Source organism: Grammomys surdaster, unplaced genomic scaffold (genome assembly GCF_004785775.1).
Source record: "Grammomys surdaster isolate TR1022 unplaced genomic scaffold, NIH_TR_1.0 125745, whole genome shotgun sequence".
In the NCBI taxonomy this organism is placed as follows: Eukaryota; Metazoa; Chordata; class Mammalia; order Rodentia; family Muridae; genus Grammomys; species Grammomys surdaster.
In genome coordinates this window covers 1,898,419-1,905,749 of record NW_021620577.1, presented here as the reverse complement: position 1 = coordinate 1,905,749, position 7,331 = coordinate 1,898,419, and positions in this window count along the sequence as shown.

The following is a 7,331-nucleotide window of genomic DNA, read 5'->3' as shown; positions in this document are numbered from 1 at the left end:
TCTCTCTCTCTCTCTCTCTCTCTCTCTCTCTCTCTCTCTCTCTCTCTGATGCTGCAGACAACCTTACTTCAGTTTCAGTGTACTTTTATACATGAATGTAACAAAGCAAGCAATGATCTTTCTTTCTTTCTTTCTTTCTTTCTTTCTTTCTTTCTTTCTTTCTTTCTTTCTATCTGGATTTATTGGAATGACTTGTAGACTGCAGTCCAGCTGACTGTGAACTGGAAGTCCAAGAATCTAGTAATTACTTAGTCCCCAAGGCTGGACATCTCAGCTGGCCTCCAGTATATGCTGCAATCCCAAAGAAATAGGCTTCAGTGTCAGTGAAGGAATGGGTGTGCTAGCAAGGTGAGGGTGCATGTGGGAACACCATCAAAAGAGTGACGCATGGTGAGCACTGCTTTGGGGAACTGTGAGAGAAGGAGGCTCCAGGAAAGACAGCAGAGGAACTTCTACCTCAGTTGAATTTTGTTCCCTGGATTGTTAGGGATGTGATTTCATGCCTTCTGTGACAGGCATTTACATTAAAAATGTAAGCTATGTTCATTCTTGTTGGATGTCAGAATATAACTATAGAACCCAGTTTGGTCAGTGCACCCTGAATCTGGAAATGGCCTTCTGCCTTGCTTTTGTGCTTTCCCAGATTTAACCTATAGTATGTACCACACAGTTGTGTTTAGATTGGTCTGATCTGAAGACGTTCTGGGAAAGGGAACGTCTGTTCCCTTAATTCAACAAATATTTATATTAATATTTAGTACGTGTTAATATTTAGTATGTGTTCACTGGCATTTATTTACATGTTTTTCTGAACTCAAACAACCCCCTTGGATCATTGTTCCCTTTGTTACATTCCTGTATAAAAATACACTGAAACTGAACTCAGGTTGTCTACAGCATCAGACTATAGTCCGCCCTGTTCCCTCAGGTCCTCAGATTCCAGGTCTAGCAGACAAAATCTGCACAGGTCGGCTGGGAAGTCCACAGGCAAACAAGCAAAGAGCAAAAGCTTCTTGTTTCTATGTCCTTATATAGTCTTCCAGCAGAAAGTATGGGCCAGATTAAAGGCATGTATCCTCCTGCCTCAAGATCCAAACCAAAGATGTGTGCCTTTCTACCTCAAAGGTTCAGACTAGAAGTGGACCCTTTCCACTTACTGCAAATCAAGGGGGAAAAATCCCTCGGAGCTGTGCCTTCCATTTCTGGACTGTAGTTCATTTCAGATGGAGTCCTGTTGACAACCAGTAATAGCCATCCCAGTGTAACATTGTGTAGCTATGTACATGTGAGTGAGGGTGCCCGCAGAGATCACGGACTGTTGTGAGTTGCCTGATGTGGGTACTGGGTACTGGACTCAGGTCCGCAGCAATAGCAGCATATGTTGAGCTATCTCCCCACTCTCCTGTTTTAAAAATGATTTTTAATAAAGTGTGTCTACAGGGGGCTGTGCACACATGAGTGCAGATGCCTGAGGAAGCCAGAAGAGGGAATCAGATCCCTTGGAGAGGAAGTTAACAGGCAGTTGTGGGCCATCCACTGTGGATGTTGGGAATCAAACTAGCTAGGGTCCTCTGGAAGGAGATATATATATATATATATATATATATATATATATATATATATGATTCAGGGTTTCACTGGCTTCCTTGGAACTTGTTTTATGTACCAGGCTGGCCTCAAACTCATAGAGGTCCTTCTGCCTCTGCCTTCCAACTGCTGAGATTAAGGGTGTACATCACCACCACCCAGCCAGAGCAGTATATATCCTTAACTGCTGAGTTGTGTCTCCAGCCCTTTCAAATTATTTTTTAAAATTTTGTTAATGCATGCATATGTGTTGCTGTTACAATTTTCAGAAGTTCTCTTCTACCATGTGAGCAGTTGTGGAGGGCAGAATTGGATCTCAGGTGTCTTCCTGGATCTCCACTTTAATTCTTGAGACATTGAACCTGGAGCTTGTTATTTTGGCTTGTCTGGCTAGCTGACCATCGAAGTCTCAAGATTTTCCCATTCCTCACCCCCTGGGTGCCGGAGCTGTAGGAGTGCACCACCATGCCTGACTTCTTACATAAAGGTTAGGGATTCGAACTCACATCCACATGTTTGCACAGCTAGAGCTTTACCTGACCGAGAAGCCACCTCCCAAGACTCTGTCTTTATTACTTTGAGTGCTTTGTTTCTTTTACATTATGGCTGATGATTTTATCTGCCACGCCCCCTCCACTTCTTTTACCTACACCTGATCTTGCAGAACACCTTTGTTCCTGACAGGAAACTTTCCTTAAGACAAGTGCTGGTCACCATCACTTGGGATACACAGTAACAACAACCCCTAGATAGTTACAGCAGCCCAGAGAAGCCAGAGTGATGTACCCAGAGTTAATTACTAATCTCTGGGGACTGAGGATAGTTTAATCATGTTCACAGGGCTGCACGATCCACTTGCTAACAAGCTAGATGGATGTTAAGATCAGGTAGTGACAAGAAGCCAAAGCCTTGAGGTCTGTGGAGTTCCTCTCAGCAAAACCTTGAGCATAGAATATACCTGCCTATGGTCACTCTGATGACCTTTTCAGATATCAGAGGAGGAAGTATCCAACCAAGGAGAACATATTCTCTATGGTGAAGCTCAACTCTGTGGGGTGATGTTGCCTCAGCGTCTGTAACCTCACCCTGCAGAAGGGATGCTGGCTACTTGTTGCTCGCCACTGTCCAGTAGGACGCAGGAAGGACCATGTGTTACTTTCACTGCACCACACTGCATTATGGAGGGCTTTGGGATTAGCGTGATTTCCTTTCTCCAGCCTCACTTCTTTTTTTTTTTTAATACAAATTTAAGGTTAGCATGTAGAGTACTGGGCTTCCTGTGGCCTTCCCACACACAGGTGCCAGCACAGTGTGTGGTCATTCATTCCTTTCCTAGTGCGTCTGTTCTCTCTCACTCAGTTCACAAGTATTTGAGTGCATATGATAGATGTATCTGTACATAGCTGGGTGTGCAAATAACATGGGGTACAGTCATTTTCTTCTTGGAGTTTATGCTCCATGGTGAGAGAGAAAGAGAGACAGACAGACAGACAGACAGACAAAGAGAGACAAAGAAAGACAGAGACATGCCGGGCAGTGGTGGCGCACGGCTTTAATCCCAGCACTTGGGAGGCAGAGGCAGGCGGATTTCTGAATTTGAGGCCAGCCTGGTCTACAGAGTGAGCTCTAGGACAGCCAGGGCTACACAGAGAAACCCTGTCTCAAAAAACAAAAAAAAAAAAAAAAAAAAAAAAGAAAAAAGAAAAAAAAGAAAAAAAGACAGAGACAGAGAGACAGACAGAGACAGAGAGAAAGAGAGAGACAATATGAAGTTAGATAGATAAGAAGGTGGAGAAAATCTGGGAAGGGTCAGGGGAGGGAAAGCATAATCAAAATATATTGAATAAAGAATTCAAATTAAAAAATCTTTAAAAAGGGCTATATTAAAATATGGGGCATAGGGGTGGGAAGAGAAGGCTCAGTGATTAAGAGCACTTGTTACTCTTGAGAGGACCTAGTGGGCAGCTCACATCTGTCAATAGCCTCAGCTCCAGGGATCTGACATCCTCTTCTGAACCCCATGAGCACCTCCATACACACGCACGCTCGCACACACACACACACACACACACACACACACACGTATAAGGACAAATCTTTGAGGTATGGGTTGACACTTTGGAAAGACAAGAGACCTCTGGACACCTGCGTGCTTTTCCCTCACACAGGCCTGTAGCTTTGGGTCCTCCTCTGTAAATCCATTTCTTAGCATTCCTGAACAAATTGAGTCCATCTGTGGAATCCACCTCAAGGCGTGGAACTTGCACGGCCAGCACTTACTCAGCAGATAGCGACAGCCTCATTAACCTCCGCTCATTCTCAGGAGATTGTGTAGGGAGGACCCGTGGTGGTGCTAAAGCGTATACAATATTCTTGAGTACATTAGAGCAGGGTTAAACATTTTGCTGAGCAAGCAGGGGACTTTCCCAGCTCCTGTTTCTGGTATGGCTGACTGGTGTGTGCATGTGTGGCTGCCGGGATGGGCGTGCTGTGGTGTGCTGACTAAGATTCCTTTGAGTAAATACCCAGGAGGGGTATATCTGGGTCAGGTGGTAGTTGTGTTTTTAGTTTCTTGAGGAACCTCCATGCTGATTTCCACAATGGCTGTGCTAGTTTGCTTTGCCACCAGATCTACATAAAGGCTCCATTTCCCTGCATCTACATCAGCAGTTATCTGTTTTTGTGCAACATCCAGGATGACTGGGGTGAGCCGGGATCTCAGTGCAGCTTTGGCTTACGTTTCCCTGACGTCTCAGCCTCTGATTTGTGCAGTGGTGGTGTCTGTGGGTTAGGCAGCGTGAAGTGCATCATGGGTTAGAACTCACATCTCACCTTCTCTACACCTTTGCTCCCTGCTGGTAGGGGCGTTTGTGGTGCCTATGTACACTTATGACACGGGAGAGAAGGGGAGGACCCAGCCCCAGGAGTGACATTGTTGAGCCAGAGTGCATTCCACAGGTGAGGCAAATGTGGGAGCAAGTCTTTACACAGTTGCCTGAGGACAGTGTGACGGAGCACACTCCACCCCAGATAGAACTCCTTAGAGGGTGTCTCCTGCCCCATCCTATCACCCTGGCCCGGGGTCCAGCACTGTGTGTCTCTTCTGAGCTACTCTGGCAGAAGGCTGCCAGGGTGTTTGTGTAGACAGATGTCAAGGCCTTTGTTTATACCATCACGGTATAATTTTGACTTAAAAATTTTGAGATTTATTTTTATTTTATGTATTGGTGTATCGTCTGCACAAATGTATGTGTACCATGTGTGTGCAGAGCTGGTAGAGGCCAGAAGAGGACACTAGATCCCCTTAGAACTGGAGTTACAGATGGTTATGACCCACCACGTGGGTACTGGGAACTGAACTCAGGACCTCTAGAAGAGCAGTCAGTGCTCTTAACCACTGGGCCATCTCTCTAGCCCCCAAATTTATTTTTACTGTTTATTTATTTAGACAAGGTCTTCCTTTGTGTCATCCTCTTTGGAACTAGAATGAATAGTTTCTGTGGGTCTCTAGTCCTGCCAGAAACAACCAAAGTGGTACAGCTCTCAGAAGAGGAGCCTGAGCCGGACGGGTAGCCGGGGTCCCAGTTCTTGCCTGCTACTGTGGCAGTATCAACGCTGTTGCCAGAGGCGGTGGCAGGTGGGTTTGGGGTTCAGTGATTCAGGAGATAAAGCTCTTCCCCAAAGTGTTAGAGCTCAGTAAAACAGCCACTCTCAGATGATTCTTGGTGAAATAACTTGTGCATTTTCTTTTGTGTGGATAGAGACTTAACAAACATTGAGGAATAGGGTGAAATCTGGGGGTCGGTGCTTCCCATTGGCTCGGTCTGAGATGCTAGTGATGCTCTATTTGCATGGGGAAGGACTTTAGGTGTTTCCCTACATGACGATTGTCATGGTCCTCTCAGTGGGGTGTCTTGGTTAGGTGTTCTAGAGCTGGTAGAGTTAGACAGGGAGTTGGCCCCTGTGATGGTGATTGCTGTTGTCAAGTTGACTACACTGGAGTGAACTACAATCCAGAGACGGAGGGCACACCTGTGATCCAGATCTTGAGGCTGGAAGACACAGGCTTTCTATCTGGATCTTGACATGGGATGACACACACTTTTGATCTAGATCTTGAGGCATAGTGGCCATGCAAAGCTTAGGCCCAGGCAAGGTGGTACATTCCTTTAATCTCAGGACAGAGAGGTAAGCAGATCTTTGAGTTCAAGGTCAGCCTGGAACAGAGCAAATTCCAAGTCCAGGCATGGTGGTACACACCTTTATTCTGGGCCACACCTTCTGCTGGAGACAGAAGGACATTGGAAGAAGGAAGATCCACTCTTCCCCTGCTTGCACTTACTTACCAGCACATCCACTGGAACTCACTTCAGGATTCCAGCTTACACAGAGGACCAGCTGCAACAACCAGCCTCACAGGACTGAGCAACTTCTAGGTTCTTGTACTTCCTGTTCACAGATGAACTGCAGACTGTAACTCATTATAATAAATTCCCTTAATATATAGAGACATTCCATATGTTCTGTGACTCTAGAGAACCCTGACTAATACAACCCCACTCCTACCATTCTTAATTCTGAGTTTCATGGGGTTTGAGCTCACTTAACCTTACCAGTACCAGTTCTTCTGTCTGGTGGCATTGTCTACTTGCCCAAAATCTTTGTAGTTCTGGCTCATCAGTAACTTACTGTGTGGTCCAGGCTAGCCTTGAACTTACAGAGTCCCACCACTTTCTGCCTTCCAAGTGCTGAAATTAAAAACACGTGCCACGAGAAGCACCTAAAGAAATGTTCAGCATCCTTAGTCGTCAGGGAAATGCAAATCAAAACAACCCTGAGATTCCATCTCACACCAGTCAGAATGGCTAAGATTAAAAACTCAGGTGATAGTAGATGCTGGCGAGGGTGTGGAGAAAGAGGAACACTCCTCCATTGTTGGTGGGACTGCAAGATGGTGCAACCACTTTGGAATTCAGTCTGGCGGTTCCTCAGAAAATTGGACATAGCATTACCCGAGGATCCAGCTATACCACTCCTAGGCATATACCCAGAAGATGCTCGAACATATAACAAGGACATATGCTCAACTATGTTCATAGCAGCCTTATTTATAATAGCCAGGAGCTGGAAAGAACCCAGATGTCCTTCAACTGAGGAATGGATTCAAAAAATGTGGTATATTTACACAATGGAGTATTACTCAGCTATTAAAAACAATGAATTCGAGAGGTTCCTAGGTAAATGGATGGAACTAGAAATTATCATCCTGAGTGAGGTAAGCCAATCACAAAAGAACACACATGGTATTCACTCACTGATTATTGGATATTAGCCTAGAACCTTGAAATGCGCAAGATGCAACTCACAGGCCACATGAAGCCCATAAAGAAGGAAGACCAAGTGAGGGTGATTCGGTCCTTCTTAGAAGGAGCAACAAAATACTCAAGGGAGCAAATATGGAGACAAAGTGAGGGACAGAAACTGAAGGAGGGGGCATTTGAAGACCTTTCCACCTGAGTATCCATCCCATGTGCAATCACCAAAGGTAGATGCTGATGTGGAAGACAGGAAGTGCATGCTGATAAGAGCCTGATATGGATATCTCCTCAGAGGCCTTCAAGAGTCAGACATATTCAGAGGCAGATGCTCACAACTAGCCATTGAACTGATCATGGGGTTCTCAATAGAGGAGTTAGAGTGAAGACTGAAGGAGCTGAAAGGATTTACGGCACCATGAGGAGAGC